Source organism: Mustela lutreola, chromosome 7 (assembly GCF_030435805.1).
Source record: "Mustela lutreola isolate mMusLut2 chromosome 7, mMusLut2.pri, whole genome shotgun sequence".
NCBI lineage: Eukaryota > Metazoa > Chordata > Mammalia > Carnivora > Mustelidae > Mustela > Mustela lutreola.
Genome location: NC_081296.1, coordinates 81,266,868 through 81,287,123, shown reverse-complemented (window position 1 = coordinate 81,287,123; position 20,256 = coordinate 81,266,868). Strand labels below are relative to the sequence as shown.

The 20,256-nt window shown below is 43.6% G+C and overlaps 1 long non-coding RNA gene across 1 annotated transcript; it reads right to left on the bottom strand.

Moving 5' to 3' along the window:
• Positions 1 to 11,055: 11,055 nt before the first annotated feature.
• On the bottom strand, positions 11,056 to 19,160 carry LOC131836412 (uncharacterized). Its single transcript, XR_009355597.1, has 3 exons — positions 18,980 to 19,160; positions 16,207 to 16,329; positions 11,056 to 14,300 (listed from the first exon to the last, which is right to left on the bottom strand). It is a non-coding gene; the product is annotated as an uncharacterized LOC131836412 (long non-coding RNA).
• Positions 19,161 to 20,256: the final 1,096 nt, after the last annotated feature.

The window sequence follows — 20,256 nt, the reverse complement described above, 5'->3', positions numbered from 1 at the left end:
TAGTCCAATATTTTGTATACATTTATTAGCATATATGTACACACACTTGCTCTTTTCAGGAACATGAGACCCTTGCTACAAGCATTTTTTCTTGACCTATTTTTTATTTTGTTTTTTTCCGTTAACAAATGGCTTGGATATCTTTTCTTGTCAGTACACGTGCATCTCAAAATGGTAATAAAAGTGTCCATCTCTTCAAGGGAGTTTAGTGAACAGCTAGGTCTGTGGGTCTTTTACCAGTGCTAACTCCTCCATGCCACATTTTACATAGGAATCAGTCTTGGCCTGGGCACCCCCAGAAAGGTAAGCCTGAGACAAGAGTGACATGTGGGCAGTTTATTGTGGAAAACAATCCCCAGAGACAAGCCTGGTGGGGCATAGGAAGAGGGAAGCTAGGAAGGCAGGCCCAAGGATGTGATACTGAGTTGGTTGCTGTCTGGAAAACTGGAACATTGTCCAGCTGGAACCTTCTGTAGAACCATATAGACTGTGATTCAAGATACATAGGAGGGGGGCGCCTGGGTGGCTCAGTGGGTTAAGCCGCTGCCTTTGGCTCAGGTCATGATCTCAGGGTCCTGGGATCGAGTCCCGCATCGAGCTCTCTGCTCAGCAGGGAGCCTGCTTCCTCCTCTCCTCTCTCTGCCTGCCTCTCTGCCTACTTGTGATCTCTCTCTGTCAAATAAATAAATAAATAATCTTAAAAAAAAAAAAAAAAGATACATAGGAGGGGCGCCTGGGTGGCTCAGTCAGTTAAGTATCTGGCTTCACCTCAGGTCATGATCCTGGGGTCCCCTGATTGAGCCCCACATTGTCATTGTCATCATCTTGTCTTCTCATTGCTGTCACAGGCATCAGGCTCCCTGCTCCTCGGGGAGTCTGCTTTCCCCTCTCCCTCTGCCCCTCCCCCTGCTCCTCCTTTCTCTCTCACTCTCTCAAATAAATGATTTTTAAAAATTTTTTTAAATATTTATATAAAGAGACAGGTATATTTATCCACTCACTCTTAACCCCCAGTGGCCAAAAGGTGCCCCTTGAGTGTTAATTCCCTCACTCTTCAAGATTTACACAAGTGTCAGGAATGGTAGATGCCGCAAAAGGCTGCAGCAAAGGAGTCCCTGGGGAAAGGCAAAGATAGGAGCTGTAGTTGGGAGCAGATACTGTCAGGTGACACCTGCAAGCAGTTGGTTGCCAAGGTAACAGCTAGAGTAAAAAGATGGATGAAGAGTGCATGAGGCGAATAGGATGTGTCCTGTACAAGATCATTCATTCATTCAGACAAAAAATATGTACTGAAGCACCTCTATGTTCTGAAGCAGTTCTAGGCATGGGGTACCTATACTTACAAACCAAGCCCCCAAGAATTGCCAGTTATTACCAAGCTGGAAATCTATTTCTTACTTGACATCTGCCTCTTTGCCCCTGTAACTGTAGAAAAGTATCAGTTTTATTCATGCAGTATCTATCTACTTCCTTTCTATTCCCTTCATTGCCATCCCAATTTAGACCCTGATTCTTTTTTTGACTTAGACTCACAATAACAGCATCTAATGTCAACCTCACACATTTGACAACTGAAGTTTATATATCATTTTTAAAGCCCATCTCTTCTGTAACAAAAAATTATTTTCAGGGGTGCCTGGGTGTCTCAGTGGGTTGAGCCTCTGCTTCGGCTTGGGTCCTGGTCCCAGGGTCCTGGGACTGAGTCCTGCATCAGGCTCCCTGCTCAGCGGGGAGCCTGCTTCCCCCGCCCCCACCCTGCCTGCCTCTCTGCCTACTTGTGATCTGTCAAATAAATAAATAAAATCGTTTAAAAAATTATTTTCAGATTAGTCATAATCTGAAACATAATCATGACCAGAAAAGAATATAGAGAGTACAAATTTTCTTTCATTTACCTAATTTGTTCATAGTAATGTCAGTACTATATGTCAGTAATGCATATATATGTATATATCTAACACACATGCATATATATCACACACACATATGTATGTACATATACATATATGTGTGTTACAGTACAAGAAAGGAAAAAAAGAATGGGTTAATTGTAATTATATATGTATATTTTATAAATAAAAAGGAGAAACATATTTTCATATTGGTTTGTCATAGGAATATATTATAACATTACAATTTATTTTCCAGATCTTAATTTTTGTAAATTTGTCAATGATTTTGTAAAAACTGACCTTCCCATATAGACAATAGAGCCAGATTTATTCATCTATCTCACTCAATGGTTGATCAAAGGAAACTTTTAAAAAATATATTTATTTATTTGACAGAGAGAGAGATGCCAAGAGGGAGAACACAAGCAGGAGGAGCGGGAGAGAGAGAAGCAGGCTTCCTGCTGAGCAGGAAGTCCAATGCAATGGGATACAGGGCTCCAACCCAGGAACCCGGGATCACGACCTGAGCTGAAGGCAGATGCTTAACGACTGAGCCACCCAGGCACCCCCAAAGTAAACTTTTTAATAGTTTACTTTGTTGGGGAGCCTGTGTGGATCAGTTGGTTAAGCCTCTGCCTCAAGCTTAGGTCATGATGGCTCCTTGCTCCGTAGGGAGCCTGTGGATGGGAGGCCTGGAAGGGAGCCTCCTTTTCCTCTACTTCTCCCCCCTACTGCGTGCGCTTTCTATCTCTCAAATAAATAAAAATAAAATCTTAAAAAAATTTTAGTAATAATTTAAAATGTTTTCAAGATATAACCCATATACTATAAAACTCATCCTTTGAAGGCATACAACTCAGTAGATTTTAGTATATTCACAATGTTGAACAACCCTCACTATATATATCTAATTCAGGATATTTTCATCACCCCAAAAAGGGTGATTAGTAATCATTCTCCATTCTCCTGTTCCTTAACTGCTGGAAACCACTAATCAACTTTCTGTATCCATAGATTTGCCTATTCTGGACATTTATTTTTTAAGATTTTATTTATTTATTTGTCAGAGAGAGAGAAAGTGACCATAAGCAGAGGGAGAAGAAGATTCCTCCACTGAGCTAGGAGCCTGATGCAGGCCTTGACCCCAGGACCCTAGGATCATGACCTGAACTGAAGTCGGATGCTTAACTGAGCCACCCAGATGTCCCTGGACATTTCATATAGACATACAACTTTTGTGCCTGTCTTCTTACACTTATCATAATGTTTTCAAGGCTCGCCCATGCTGTAGGTATCAGTATGTCATCATTCCTTTTTAAGGCTATTAATTTTAATTTTGAAATTTTTCTTTACACAAAGCAACAGATATATAAATAGTTAGAAAAAAACTGTTGCATTGGTTATTATTAAATCCTTCTATTAGTATATAACTTTTCACATGTTTACATCTTATCTCCCAATTAGATAATATATACCTGGAAGGAGCTACTAAGTTTTGGGGTGATTTGTTACAATTTTTTCTCAAGCTTGAGGTCCAGGAGCTAGGTGATGAGGTCTGGGCCTCTCCATCTGAGCTTGGTGCCATGATGGATTAGACTTTAAGATTTTAAGGGGAGGGATGACTATGAGAGGGATGTGAATTGCTATGGCCAACAGGCAGAATGTGACAGACTTTATTTTCCGGAGATGTATGTGTTTTTCCCATTCAACACGCCCTTCTTGCAGTGTAACTCCTAGACCTTCCACCCAGAGATGAGAGGTCTATATTCTCCCCCTTGATTCTGACCAGGAGCTTGTAACTGCCTTGACCAATGGCAGACAATAACTTTCAAGACTAGGTCATAAAAAGGATATGTCTGGAACTTGAAGGCTTGCTTGTACTTTCTCTCTCTCTCTCTCAATGCCTGCCATGTTGCAAAGAAGCTCGATTCAGATGGAGAAGTCACATGTATGTGGTACAGCCAATTGTCCTCGCTATAGTCTCAGCCAACCATCAAGATCAACTGCTATGCAAGTGATGATTCTAGCTTCCAGCCTTCAAGTCCCCCACCAGGCATTGTGGAGCAGATAGATGGGAGCCTTTATCAACATCTGTTAATGTGCTAGGCTCTGGGATGCAGAGATTCATAGAAGATAGTTGACCAATTAAAGAGTCAGTAAGAGATGATATTTAAATAACTAGTTGCATCCATTAGAATTAGGTTTCCTATGTATATATAAAAACCTATTAGCAGCTTAAGCAAGACAGAAGTTTTATTTTTCTCTCATGTAAAAGCTCTACATGTAGGAACTCATATAAAAGCACTACATATATGACAGCTCCACAACTCTCTGGCTTCCAAGCTCCTTCTACTTTGCTGTTCCACCTTTCCTAGCATTCCACTTCATGGAAGACACATAAAGGATCCAGCTCAAGGTCCAGCCATCATGACCATATCTAAACCAAGAAGAACAAAGAAGCGCAGAGGAATACACACCCTCTCCTTCCCCCGCACCATTTTTATTTACCTCCATTTGGCCAGAATTTAGTCATATGACCACACATAGCTGTAAGGGAGGCTGGGAAATGTGTTTATTCCAAGTGGGCATACATCTAGCTAAAAATGTCATGTTCTATTATTAAGGAAAATGGGGAGAAAGACTCTGGGAGCCAATTAGCAGCCTCTGCAAACTAGAGAAAGGGGATTTGGGGATTATCCATAAATTCCAATTACATATATAGTCTCTTTCCTCTAATACAAGGTATTTTCTTGACTTACTACATAATTATCCTCATTACATATTATACAGAACAAATCAAGTTTATTTTATAGCCAAGAAAAAACAGTTTTTTGTTGTTTTTTAATTTAATTTAATTTAATTTATTTATTTGACAGAGAAAGAAATCACAAGCAGGCAGAGAGGCAGGCAGAGAGAGAGGTGGGGGGAAGCAGGCTCCCTGCTGAGCAGAGAGCCCGATGTGGGACTCGATCCCGAGACTCTGAGATCATGACCTGAGCCTAAGGCAGTGGCTTAACCCACTGAGCCACCCAGGCGCCCAAGAAGAAACAGTTTTATGAGATTTATGGCTCTCCTATTTTAGGGATTCAGTCCATGATGTTGTCTAAAGCAAGAGTCCTCGCTCTGTAACCAGGGACACTATTCTCTCAGGTCTCAGCAAGACCTACACTTCTCCTGAATTATCATGCAAAAGGCAAAACCATAGAGACATTTCAAATGGTATATGCTGGGGTGCCTGGGTGGCTCAGTGGGTTAAACAGCTGCCTTCAGTGGCTGGAGTCATGATCTCAGGGTCCTGGGATCGAGCCACTCATTGGGCTCCCTGCTCAGCAGAGCATGCTTCTCCCTCTGCCTCTGCTGCTGTGCCTACTTGTGCTCTCTATCTCTCTGTTGAATAAATAAATAAAATCTTTAAAAAAAAAACAAAACAAAACCACCTCACTCTCGAGAGCTTTTTCTATATCCTCACTTAATAAACTTCTTTCGCTTTACTCACAAAAATCAATCAATCAATCAAGTCTTGGAGACTAAATAAATAAGTAAATAAATGCAAAACTCTTGTTACCATAAAAGGATTTTTAATAAAATTATGTTCTGCCATTTTTAATAAATTCATGATAACACACATTAAATTTCATGATCACATAGAATTCCCCTTAGAAATTTCCTGCAGCTCCTTCTGAGTATTCTTTTCATTTACTTTGACATGTTATTGTTATTTTGTTATTGTTATTGTTATTTGTTATTGTTATTTCTCACCCTCTGGGTCATCCTGATCACAGGAAAGGAAGTGAGATATGGGGTACAAAATGGTAAAGCACACCCCCTTCTGCAAGAGGGACACAATGAAAAAACATTTCGAAGAAGACTATGGGACTGGGTTTTCCCAAAATAACTAGTTCTTTTCTTGTGTCCATATTTGTGGGGGTTTTAAATTTTTTTTTCTGAAGATCTTATTTATTTATTAGGAAGAGAGAGAGAGAGAATGCATGAGAGGAGAGAGTTCAGCGGGAGAAGCCGACTCCCTATTGAGCAGAGTCCCAATGTGGGACGCAACCCCTGGGACTCCAGGATCATGACCTGAGCCAGAGGCAGTTGCTCAACCAACTGAGCCATGCAGACGCCCCTAATTTTTTTATTTTTAAGTAATCTCTACACCCAACGTGGGGCTCCAACTCACAACCGTGAGATCAAAATCTGAGCAGAGATCAAGATTTGGACCCTCGACTGACTGACACCCCAATCACTGCAGAGTCTTGATTGGGTTGCAAATTTATCTGCAATTCAACAACGTGCGAGATCAGTTTCAGCATTTAGTTTCTATCTGACATCTACAGAGAAAGATGCTCGCAACTGTGCCATATTTTCTTCTGCACTTGCAGATTGATATTCTGTGTTCTAAGATTTTTATTCTTCTAACTTTAGCTATCCAATACTATTGGAAGAAAAATCAAACCCTAAAATCCCACATCCCTCACCATTTTTAACTTATTCTATAGGAACTGCTACCTGGTCCCTTAGAATCTCATCTAGCTTGCTTTGCTAGAATATGGAAGGAGTCTCATTTCCTTTTGCTCAATCTTTACTCCATACCCAAGTCCATATGTCCTGCATATTCTCTGCATACAGTCCTACCTATAGATTAGTGGGAAGGCTTATTGAGCAATCATTTAATTCACCATCACGGAGAGAACATATTGAGGTTAAGTGCTCTTTGTACTTTGACCTAAGTCAAATACTTAGTGACTTGTGCGTTCTCCCGTGCTCTTTCTCTCTCTCTCTCAATGTTTGCCATGCTGCAAAGAAGCTTGATTCAGATGGTATTCATATTGTATATGGTACAGCCAATTGTCTTGTGACTAATACAAGGTATTGTTTATTCAATACCGGAATAGATGGTTCATGAGAAACAAGATGTGGTGGACAGAATAAGGTCCCTAAGGGTGCCTGAGTGGCTCAGTGTGTTAAGCCTTCACCTTTGGCTCAGGTCATGATCTCAAGGTCCTGGGATCCAGCTCAGTGGGGAGCCTGCTTCCCCCTCTATCTCTGCCTGCTGCTCTGCCTACTTATGATCTCTTACTCTCTGTCAGATAAATAAATAAAAAATAACAGTCCTCAAATATTAGGTAAGAGTCTGAGGAAAAAATTTCAGCAGTCTTACGGTACTGAGAAAACAAAAACTGGAGTTCAAGACCTGTCAAGAAGGAGGACCCTGGTTAACACCCCAGGATTTCAGTTAGGGCCCCTGGAGAACTTATACCCTATGAGTAGGGTTCTATAAATCACACAAGAATTTGAACCAGGGAAATTTAATATAAAATTTCAACTCTAATAGGGTATTAGAGTACTGAGAGGTTGGCTAGTAAGAAGAAAAGAAATTCTAAAGACAGGGGTAACAGATACAAGAAAGAGCCACTACCTCTAAAGCTGGAATAAAATGTCTGGGAAGACCACCAACCCTGCCCAAACTCCCAGGGCTGACATCCAGACCTAACCTAGAGAACTTAAGAGAACTGTGACTCACTAGGGGGGCAGAGGCATCACTGAGATGCCGAGATGCTGCCCCTCAGAACTCACTGCAAACCGGTCCAGTTATTTAGGGGAAGGTGCTTCATCCGCTGCAATTCACTGGGAAGCCACCCAAGAAGGTGCTAGGTGAAGCTGTTGGTCCTCGGGCACTGCTGATTGCCTTGTTCTGTAGGAGTCAGCACTGAACAAGTTGTACATGCCACTGGAGCCTGGCCAAAGAACACCAGAACTAGGAAGAGAACTCCTCCTCCTCCAGTGTTCCTCCAGCACCCTCTACTGACAATGCTTTACCTTGTGCCAGCTGGCAAAAGAGAAATAGAGGATCCAGCTCCAATATTGCAAAGCAGGAAGCAGAGGGTGGGTTCAGAGCAGAGAGTTAATTGACAATTGGCACAAAAGACAATTCAGAAAGAGGAGAGCCCAGACTAAGACTGAAATGCAGCTTCAAATCAGCTTGACCCCATACTGGAGGAAAGTGATATTCTTCTATTCTAATTGCCTACCAGAAATAGAAGAATTATCTCTGAAGAAACCTAGTATTATCCAGAGACACAACTATCTCTATGATTTTTCATACAAAATATCTGTCATTCAATCAAAAATTACCAGGCATATCAGAAGAAATCATTAAATGGCTGAAAACCAAGCAGGAAAAAAAAAAATACTCCATAGAAACAGACCCACAGCCGAACCAATTATTAGAATTATAAGACATGGATTTTGAAATAACTACAATCAGCAAGTTTGAGAAAACAAATCACAAGATGCAAAATTTTCAGCTAAGAAATAAAATCTATTAACCAAATGTAAAACCTAGAATTGAAAAAATCCAATTGTCTTTATTTCCCACTTTTCATAGGAGTTGATCCATGCCCAAGTCCCACTTAATTTTTCCCATTCAGGAAATTGCTTTATTTAATAATAATTATCCTTGACAGCCCATTATACACCAGGTACAGTAATATATGCATCATATACTTCTATCCACCTGTTGACCTTACGCAAATACTAGTTTCCCCATTTAATACATAAGAACACTGACACAGATTAAGGAGTTTTCCCAAAGACATACAACTCTGAAATGGTGGGGCTTAAATCCCCACCCAGGTCTACCAGTCTGACTCCAGATCTGTGTTCTTCCCACTACTCTACACTAGATGTCTCCTCCCTACTTGTCTGAGCAGATGGAAACTACTTTCCTTCCTATCTCTTTAGCACAATGTAGTATCTTCACCTATTCCCCCCACCTTTTTTTTTTAATTTTTATAAAATTATATCCTTATTTTCGTGCAAGCCTATTCCTTCTACAGATGCCCCTGAAACCCACCCTTAGCCACTATTCAGGGTCTTTACTCCCTCCCTTAGGCCTGTGACTCTTCCTTCTACACTGCCACTCCCCCTTCCTCTCCACTGCCCCAAGTCATCCCCTTTAAAAAAAGAATCCCTTGATCCTTCTTCTTGCTTCATTTAACATCTGTTCCTCTTTTCCTTCCTTTACTACCAAACTCTCAAGAGTAATCTCTGCTCTCTGCTTCTACTTCTTCAGATCCTACACACTTCACTCACTCAAAGTAAGACATAAAACTTTCCCTCACAAAGGTCACCAAAGTCCTCTTTGCTGGCAAACCCCACAGGCTGTCTTCACCTTGTTCATCATTCTAGCAGATGCCTGTGGTGTGCTCATCCCATCTCTGGGTTCAGCCACAGTTGTGGTGCCCCATGTGCCCTGTGCATGAGGCCACACTCACCTTGCATGGCTAGGATCCCCAAGTCTGCTCCTTGACCTACATTCTGCTTTACAGCTGTATGAGTCAGGGTTCTCTAGAGAAACAGAGCCAATATGGTGTGTGTGTGTGTGTGTGTGTGTGTGTATTTTATTTATTATTATTATTTTTTAAACTTATTTGACAGAGAAAAATCCAGCGAGAGAAGGAACACAAGCAGGGGGAGTGGGAGAGGGAGAAGCAGGCTTCTTGATGAGCAGGGAGCCTGATGCAGGGCTCGATCTCAGGACCCCATAATGACCTGAGTCCAAGGCATATGCTTAACGACTGAGCCACCCAGATGTCCCCAAACATATATTTTGGAGATGTATTACAAAGAAGTTGTTCACACAAATATGGAGGCTGCCAAGTCCAAAATCTGCAGGGTGAGCCTGCAGGCTTAAAATCGGGGAGAGCTGAGATCCTAATTCCAGGCCAAAGGCAGGCAGACGGGAGATCCAAGAGCACTGATGGTACAGGTGGAGTCTGAACGTCTTCCGCTGGATAATTCTTTCAACTGATTAGATGACCTCTACCCCTATTAATGAAGGCTGCCTTACCCGGAAGTTCACTGATTTAAATGTTAATCTCATCCAAAAATACCCTCCAAAAATACCCTCCATAAAATTAACCATCACGGGTCATTTTTCCACACAATGGGAGCTTGCTCCCTACCCGTCTCTTTGCCCATTCTAGTGCCCCAGGAGCGATCCTTGAGCAAGGTATACAGACCTGGGGAAAGAATAGTCCAGCCTCCCATCTTTCCTGTGGACAATCTTGGGAGGCAGTCTCTAAATTTGGAAGTTCTGCTGGAAGAGAGCTTCTCTTGCAGAGCACTGCAATCTCGATAAAACACCCTTCTGTTGGCTTTCCCTCCTTCCATTTCCTCCTTCCCTCCTTCTCCTGCTTCCTGCAATCTCTCCCCAAAAGTCTTCCTTGCACCTAAAACTATGCTGAGGTTCCTCTTTGGGGAACCTCAAACTTAGATGCCTTCTCAGTAGCGGTTGACTCTGATGATTGTCTCCTGATTGTGCTCCTGCCTTGCTGACCTGTTTCTCTCACTGGTTTCCCTTCTGTTGGCCTGACCTTGATTACGCTGGGTTCTCTTTGTTATTAACCCAAGAGAAGTGAAAGTATATGCCCATACAAAGGCTTGTATATGAATATTCATAGGGGCTTTATTTGTCATAGCCAGAAATTCTGTCCAGGAACAGGTAAACATATAAAGAAATTGTGGTATAATGGAATACTACAAAACAATAAAAAAGAATGAATCATTGGTAGACCCAATAATATGGGTGGATCTCAAAATAAGCACATTGAGTGACAGGCCAGACAAAAAAAGAGTACAAATTATGTGATTCATTTATATAAAATAGAAAATGCTCTGGGGCACCTGGGTGGTGTGGTTGGCCAAGCATCCAACTCTTGATTTCAGCTCAGGTTGTGATCTCTGGGTTGTGAGATCGTGCCCCACATCAGGCTCTGGGATTAGTGCAGAGTCTGGTTGAGTTTCTCTCTGCCTCTGCCCATCCCCATCATGCTCTCTCCCTCTCTCTAAAATGAATAAAATCTTTAAAAGAGAAAAGGTGGGGGCGCCTGGGTGGCTCAGTGGGTTGGGCCTCTGCCTTCGGCTTGGGTCATGGTCTTGGGGTCCTGGAATCGAGCCCCACATCAGGCTCTCTGCTCAGCAGGGAGCCTGCTTCCCTTCCTCTGTCGATCTCTCTGCCTACTTGTGATCTCTGTCAAATAAATAAATAAAATCTTAAAAAAAGAAAAAAAAAGAAAAGGAAGCTTTGTGGTATGATAAATACATTCCCCATCGTAATCATGGTGATGGTTTTATGGGCATAAACATATGTCAAAATTCATCACGTTGTACATGCACTTTATTGAATACCAATTCTACATCGATAAAGCTGTTAAAATATCTTAAAAAACCCAATAGTCTCACGTGATTCAAAGACCTGCTTCCAGATTCTATCAAAGGACCTCACTCATAAAGGCAAGTAGCTAAAAGAGCAAAGATCTGAGTTTAAAACCCGCTCTGCCATAATGCCGTTGTATGACCTTGAGCTGGTTACTTAAATTCTCACAGCCTCCAAATAGCTTCCTCATCCATAAGATGGGGTTAATAGTAATATGCCTCACAGGTTTGTTGCTAAAATTTGAGGGCAATAACAGAAAATCCCTAGCACATCCTAGACTCCAGAATACAATTAGGTCCCATCTCTGAGGCAGTTAGACTCCTTTCTGTTCCCTTCCTCTCCCCTCTCCTTCCAGACAGGGAGGGATCCTAGTCACAAAGACAATCAGAGGAGAAACAATGAGGAGGAAACAGGGCAAAGGGCTTGGATTGTGTTCCCCTGAAAACAGTGCCTGAGACCAGAACTCCAGACTTCCTGGAGGGTGGTCCCAGGGACAGGGGGCGGCGTTGGGGGGGGGGTGCAGAAAAATGTGAGTCAGGAAAAGAGAAAAGGCCAACTGACAGGTGCATCTTGAACTAGCCACTAATATGGAGCTCAGCAGTCAGAGACCCTCTGCGGAATTGTAGAACGCACTTCAGAATGGACCCTTGAAGGACAGGAGGCTGGGGCATTGGCCCGTGTCCTCCATGGCATGAGTGTGGCCCTCAGTATTAGCTCCTCATGTCTCACCACACTTCTGTTAACTGAGGCAGAGACAGGCCTGCTGCCTGAGGCACTGGCAGGGTCATGGGACCGTCCACACAACCTCAGCTCAAATCAAAGGTGGCCAGAGGACGTGTGGTGTGGGGCCCCAAAAGTAGCTGCCTCAGGCCCAAAGCCCATGCTGCAGTCAACGACATGGAGTACCTCCACACCAGGCACACAACTCAAGTAAGTACCTTTTAGCTGAGAAGCTAGAAACCCGGGATTAAAGTCCTCTCTCCCCAAGACTCCAGGAAGGGACACAAGTGACTTCCTTAATCCCTCCCTCAGGACATTTGTCTGGGAGAGAGAGGAGAGGAGAGAATACAAGAGATGTGAGTCACTGAAGGGGCCCTGGGCGGAAAGGGTGGGGCTGGGAATTTACCAGAAGAAGGAAGAGCTATTTCACTGAGCAGTAGTTCAATCACTGGTCTCTGGTCTACAGATAACTCTGTGAACTAGAAGTGTTCATCAGGTTGAAAACACAACAATGTTTATTGCATGAGTGCCTATCACTAATGAAGCACATAATTTGTGCCTGGAAATGCCCCACGTTCTTCCATGCCTTCTTTCACATCAGCCCCACAACAATCCAATCCAGTAAGGACTATAATTAACTGAAGCTCAGAGAGGAAATGTCAAACAGCTAGTAACTTGCAAAGCCACAATTCAATCCCACCTAGTCTGACCTCAGAGCCTGGACCTTTGACCATCAGGCTGCATTCAATTCCCTTTGTTCCTACCTATCTACCTACTTACTTACATACATACTCCAGCTGGAAAATCAATTTGAAACAGTGACCTGCCCTCCACCTCATCCCCAGCAGGGATGAGAGGGATGAGATCCTGTGATGAGAGGGCCTGGGAGATTATCAAAATTAGATCTTCAGCATTAACTAGACACAGTGAGCAAAGAGAGGAGGACTCCATATAGATAGAAAGTACATTCTGATTGTCATATGTGTGCAGATCATTGATGGCTGTTCAAAATCGTTTTAGTCCCATCTCACTAAGGTACAGTTAAAAAAAAAAAAAAAAAAAAGATTACCCTTTTCAGCCTCCCCTGCCTTGAGGATGCCTGATGGGCAATTTACAAACTGCCCACAGGACATCATGCCCACATTTGCTGTGAGGAAATAGATGACAAATGAGCAGGGATTCCATTTTGCAGGGGCAGATGGCCCTAGGGGCAGCATGGTTCTTTGTGAAATCATCATTCTCTCACCTTTGCTAAGGAAAGACAAGTTAAAAAGGGCCTTTGATCTGCTTGGACTGCTAAAGGATCCTAGGCTCCAGAAAGGGCTCCCAAAACATCAACCCCAAGGGCCGAGAGTAGCAGGGAATGTTATATCCGAGTTTTTGCATCCAAGAGACCACCAAGGAGCCAACACTGATGCAATCACACAAGGGTTTATTTGACAAGCTTAAGCTTGGGCACAAGTATATCCGACACAGCGGAGTAGGGACTTAAACCCCGAGCTTAATTAAGGCAGGGGTATTTATGGGTTCCTGTTACTAAAGCAGGGTGGGGGTTCTTGTTACTAAAGTAAAGTAGGGGAAAGTTCAGCCCTTGGGCACAGGGGTCTGAGATGGCTGCTGGAGCTAAGATGGCTGTACTTATGCTAAGGCTAAACCTGAGGTGGGATGGTCTTAATTTTTCTCGGCCTCCACATTACCCCCTCTCAGAGGAACCTAAGGAAGGACCCAATCATGGGTCTAGGCTGGTCTCAGCAATAAGGTTCAGTGGTTGGTATTACTGCCTGAGTACTGTCTGAGCTGAACTGTACTGTCTCTGTCTTTGACAAAAGATACTAATCTATTGACTATGTAGGACTCGAAGGTAAGGAGAAGGAGGATAATGAGGGTTACTTTTTACTCCCCGCACTGGTGTAAAAAGAGGGAATAGTATAAGTAACATTAGTGGGGTACGTGAGAGCGGTGCAGTCTCAGCTTTAGGGATTGTCCTTGTCTGGCTGGCTCTTTCATTCTGGAACAAAGTCCTTGAGAACGGCTTGTGGGTCAGCTGGCCGGACGTGAGTGTAGTGGATCCAGGGAGTAATCCTGTCGACCTTGAGAGTGGTGGGAGTGGTCAGGATCATGATGTAGGGTCCCTTCCAGAGAGGCTCCAAGTTTTCCACTTGGCAGCAGCGCATCCAAACCAAGTCCCCGGGTTGATAAGGCTGTGGTTCCAGCTCCGTCTCTGTCTCAGTGTGGGCAGTTAGGATCTCTGCGTGGGCTAGACAGACTGTGATACCTGCAGTGACTGGGGAGGCTGCTGGGAACTCTGTAAGCAAAGTATCAGGCCAACAGTTCCAAAGGGCTTTATGGCTCCAGGTTTTATAAAGTCAACCTTAGTTCCTTAAAGCTGTCCGATCATATCTGAGTCTTTTCAAATATGACATTCCAGTCAAAGCCTTGGTAAAATAACCAGTGTTTCCAATGGTGTCCTGTTACAAGGAGAACAGATTCTTATTGAATTTATGCAAATGACTGATTGCCATGGAAGAAAGAATACTTGCTGAGACCTTTTGGTTTCAGAGGGTTCAGATAGAGAAAAGTTGAATGCCTTGATTCATTTATAAATGAATACTTTTACAGCTCTGTAAGTTACAGATAACTTAAGAAAAGTTTCCCTAGTCTGGAAGAGCAAACATTACAGAACCAGTCATGTTTAAAATAAGACAAAACATTAAGAGACATGACGTTACAATTTCCTTCAGTTTATCTAGTCTCATGTTGCTAATTCTGGTTTAGTCTGAATGTAGCCTTTACTTCTGGAAATTCTTACCCATTTCAGTTCTGATCTTAAAGATATTGAATACCTGGTCTGTCCTGAAATTCTTTTTATGAATCTCCTTGAAGATAAAACTTTTACAAGAGAATCAAGACTTAGTTCTAGATTTAAATCTTGGGGAAGTTTGTTAAAACCTTTTAAAGCACCTGCTTAGATAGGATTAGGGATGTTAAAGATCTGATAAAACAAAACATAGAAACTGGTTTTTCTGGGTAGGCAAAGAGAAAACCATTTACATTTTCTTAACAGCAGATCAATTAATCTAAGAAAACTTTGTCTTTTTAAACAGCAAGAGAGGGGCGCCTGGGTGGCTCAGTGGCTTAAGCCACTGCCTTCGGCTGGCTCAGGTCATGATCCCAGGGATCTGGGATGGAGCCCCGCATTGGGCTCTCTGCTCCGCAGGGGGCCTGCTTCCCTCTCTCTCTCTCTGCCTGCCTCTCTGCCTACTTGTGATCTCTGTCTGTCAAATAAATAAATAAATAATCTTAAAAAAAAAATAAACAGCAAGAGAATTTCAGTCTTATACCAATGTACCTTTAAAACCCATTCATTTCAGTCTTAGTCCGTCCTGACCATTCTAAATTCCATTCCAAAGATTTCCCTTCTCAAACCTACAACTTTCTTTGCATTCAGGTTTTGTCCCAAGTCATTTCCTTCCAAACAACCATCTCATTTAGGACAAAATTACCTTCTTTTACTTTAAACAAAATGTACTCCCATTCCTTAAATCTTTCTTACATATCTTCTACTTTCCTACATACAGAATTGCTTCCTTTATTTCCATCAGTCTTACAGTTAGCAGAATTTTGTACTCTTAGAAACACCTTTAGTTATTAACCTCTAGCCAGTTATTAATCAATTGTGAATGATTATAACAGAATTCTTTAGATGCCAATTTATGAATCAGTTAAGCACAAACCATGCTTACTAACAGATTTAAATATTCTTATTTTCTTTGCTGTAGGAAGTCAAAAGCACAAACCTATATTCAGTAATCAATGACTTAACATTTTATCCTCTTTGGAAAGGACCTAAATGTCCAACAAATTTAATTCCATTTGTCATCCAAGCAAAACTTTAAACTTTCAGGTTACCAAAGACTTTGAAAGCTATCTCAACAATTACCCATTAAAACTTTGAGACAGACAATTAACCATCAGTTTAGTCATTTCTTTGCTAACAGATGTTAACAAATAACATGAGCTTATTTGACTTTCAGTAAACTTTGAAGTTTCACATTTACTGCTAATAACTTAAAAGACATGTATATCTTAATTAAACCAACAAACTTAACTTAGTTCAAATACGGATTTACGTTCCACCTGGGCCCAGTCCACTTTTTTTTTTTTTAAGATTTTATTTATTTATTCGACAGAGAGAGATCACAAGTAGGCAGAGAGGCAGGCAGAGAGAGAAAGAGAGAGAGGGAAGCAGGCTCCCTGCTGAGCAGAGAGCCCGATGTGGGACTCGATCCCAGGACCCTGAGATCATGACCCGAGCCGAAGGCAGCAGCCTAACCCACTGAGCCACCCAGGTGCCCCTCCACTTTCAATGTTTACCTGAGACACGGGTGGGAGGATCTGGAGTGGGGGGTGTGTTAGGTCCAGGGGGTGTTCTTCTTGCTTCTTGACAGTGAAGAGAGAAGGAGCCATGATGCATGATCTAGAGGCTAGTCATGCAGGCTGCACACACGTTGGGGCAGAAACACGAAAAGAGAAGGGGGAGACAGAAGAAACAAAGTGCTGCCAGGAGGCAGAGAAAGGATTCCCAGTTTTAAAGCTCATCAACTCCAACAAAGGAGCAGATGCCATGCTTTCCCACCAGCAAGGGGGAAGGGGTTAGGCAGTCCATGTCGGGCCAGAGAAAACAGGGAATTTCCCTGAAACAAAAGGAGTTTCTGCAGCTGCTTGGGAATATTCCTTTAAAGTCTCTTTCTTGAGTTAGATCAACCCCAGTTGGCTCCAGTTATAGCAATTAACATGGGAAATGAGTGAGGGAGAATCCCCCACATCTATTAGGAGGAACATAGAGAGATAAAGTCATAGAGAGAGAGAGTCCCCTTTGCTAGAGATGGCTCAGTAACCTGGGTTTACTAGAAGACTTATTCTGCAAAAGGCCCTTAGATTGGGGTCCTGGTATAGAGCAATGAAGGCCTAGGTATGAGCAATGATGGTATAGCTTTAAGTAGTTAGTCGAAGACACTGACAAGAAACAGTAAAGACTGAAATCCATCATGGTCTATGCGACATTCCAACACATGTGGTCCTTACAGCCAACTTCCCTAGGAAACGGTCCCCGGTTGCATTTTAATTCAATCGGGTACTGGTTTCGGCCGGCTCCCAATGGAGGTCCCTCAGTCAGAAGTGGCTAGACCAGGGATGTGGAGGGGATCACATTAGATCAGTCAGGAGGAAACCTCACACGGGAGTCTTAAGATTGGCAGCAGTCCTGGTGACTTAGGTGGCCATCCTGTGCCCAAGAGAGACAACTTCATATAAGAACAGGAACAGAGAGAGGGCATCAAGTTTCTGGGTTTTACTACCATTCTCAGGCCCCAAGAGACACTCGCCAGTGGGGATTTTCTCGGTCCCCTAGAGATGAGCCACACAACAGGCAACAAAAAGACAAGACAAAGACACCAATGACAATTAACTAGAACACACTCACACAGACAAAAGATCCAGCGCAAAGACAAAACTGAAAGGAAGTTAAGGGAGAATCCCACCGCAATGGCAGCCGGCTCTCCTCACAGATGAGGATCTTGTCCTCCAGGCGGGGGTAAGGGACATCTCTTCCAAAGGGGCAAGGGACATCTCTTCCAAAAAATCCCCATAAACTTAACAAACAGCACAGCAGACAACAGAAGCAAGAGGCCTGACTGCCTAGGGGGACTCAAAGTCCCTGGTTATCTTGGGGGACCATGAACCCCCTGGTGACTGCTTAGGGGGACTCAAACCCCCTGCAGGGGCAAGGGACATCTCCCAAGACCCCCAGCCGACAGCCCGCCTCACGTCCACTTGAGCCAATGTCGTCCACTTGAGCCAATGTCGACCCAGATACAAGCTGGAATTCCTACAGGTAAAAATGCAGATTGGAACTCACAAAGTAAGCGAGCAAGTAGATAAAAAAGAGTGCACTCACCAGCCGGCGCAAGACCCTCCAGATTGGGGTCCTGGGAGTCTCCCAGATCTCGCTGTGGCCTCCAAATGTTATACCCGAGTTTTTGCATCCAAGAGACCCCCAAGGAGCCAAAACCGATGCAATCACATGAGGGTTTTTTCCGCAAGCTTATGCTTGGGCCCAAGTATACCCAACACAGCGGAGTAGGGACTTGGACCCCGAGCTTAGATAAGGCAGGGGTATTTCTATGTTCCTGTTACTAAAGCAGGGTGGGGCTTCCTGTTCCTAAGCAGGGTGGGGGTCTCTGGAACCAAAACAGGGTGGGGGTTCTTGTTACTAAAGTAAAGTAGGGGAAAGTTCAGCCCTTGGGCACAGGGGTCTGAGATGGCTGCTGGAGCTAAGATGGCTGTACTTATGCTAAGGCTAAACCTGAGGTGGGATGGCCTTAATTTTTCTCGGCCTCCACAGGAGCATGGTGGGTGGGATCCTAAAGTTCCAGACCCAAGTCCAACTTGTGTAGCAAGAGGAGTTTACCACACCACCGAGAAATTCTCAGACAATAGCAGAGTGTCCTACAATTCAACCCAATTCTGACACTATCTACCTGGAGACAGTATCAGATCCCACAGGTGAAGGGCTCTGTCTCACAGGAGTGACACTCACACATCCTGCTAAAGACACCAATTGCAAATTCAGATTGTCATCAGTGCTTCTGACCAAGAAGGCTATCAACTAGAGGTTCCACTGAACCCTGCCTTGGGTTTGATTAATTTGCTAGAGCATCTCACAGAACACAGAAAAAACGTTTTATTTACTAGATTCCTGGTTTATTAAAAAAAAAAAAAAAAAGAAAGAAAGAAACATTTTAGATTTCTGTTTGTTTGGTTTTTTTAAGATTTTATTTGTTTATTTGACAGAGAGAGAGATCACAAGTAGGCAGGCAAACAGAGAAAGAGGGAGAAGCAGGCTCCCCGCTGAGCAGAGAGCCCGATTTGGGACTCAATCCCAGGACCTTGAGATCATGATCTGAGCTGAAGGCAGAAGCTTAACCCACTGAGCCACCCAGGTGCCCCAAACTCCTGGTTTATTATAAAGGATTTAACTCCAGAACAGCCAGATGGAAGGGACACATGGAGCACGGTGTGTGGAAAAGGGCACGGAGATTCCCTGCACTATAAGAGCCCACTGTCCCAGCACCTCCTGTTCACCAACCCAGAAGCTCTCCAGAGGTCATCCTTTTGGGGTTTTTTGGGGCTTGGTCACACAGTCTTGAATGACCAAATCATCAGCCCCTGGGGATGGATTCAACCTCCAACTCATGTCCCTTCCCACCGAGATCAGGCTGGAACTGAAAGTTTCAGCCCTCCAGTTACAGGAGTGGCAACCAACCCCGACAACCGACAACCGGCCCCCTCCCTTAGGTTATCTCCCCGCTTTCCGAAGGTCATCTCATTAACATAACAGAAGACACCTATTTCCGCTTTCCTCACAGGAAATTCCAAGGGTTTCGGAACGCTGTTCCAGGAATGGGGGTCAAATATCTATTTCTTATTGTAAATCGCAATATCACGGATCTCACTCTGAGTGGAACAAACCCTGGCGTTTGTTTTGTGACTTTTCCAAGTCTTGTGCAGTCCAGTCCCCCAAAGTGACAGCTCATTTGTCTACCATTCGCCCTTGCCCCTCTGATGAGGGATTGTTTTTCAGCAGCTGGGAGCAGAGATAAGGGTGCCCCCCCAAGGAGCAGGAGCAGCTTTGCATGGGGTGGGGGGAGCAGTCTGCACTGCAGCCCTAAATAGCTTCCTGATCACTTTCTGTTTGTTTTTCACATCCAGACAAAAGAAGGAGGACTCTGTGCTTCCTTATCTACAGAACCTGATGAGAGGTCCAAACCCAAAGAACTGAGGTGACTTTCCCTAAGTGCTTTGAGAACTATCAAGTGTAAAAAAGACCAGCTTTTGTCATCCTTAATGACGGAGATGAAGAGAACAGTGCTTGGGGGAGAAAAAAGTCACTCAGCCAGTCTGAACTCCTGCCTTTTCCAAAGTTCATGTTGTGAACTTTGCACGTTTTTTGTTTTTTTTTTAAGATTTTATTTATTTGTTACACGAGTAGGGAGAGGGAGGAGCAGAGGGAGAAGCAGACTCTCCACTGAGCAGGGAGCCTGATTGGGGGGGGGGGGGGCTTGATCTCAGGACCCCAGGATCATGACCTGAGCTAAAGGCAGACGCCCAGTGACTGAGCCGCCCAGGCAGCCCCACCACCACACTTTTTTTTTTTTAAATTTTATTTATTTATTTGACAGACAGAGATCACAAGTAGGACAGAGATCACAAGTAGGCAGAGAAACAGTCAGAGAGAGAGGAAGATGCAGGCTCCTTGCTGAGCAGAGAGGCTGATTCCGGGCTTGATCCCAGGACCCTGAGATCATGACCTGAGATGAAAGCAGAGGCTTTAACCCACTGAGCCACCCAGGTGCCCACACACAC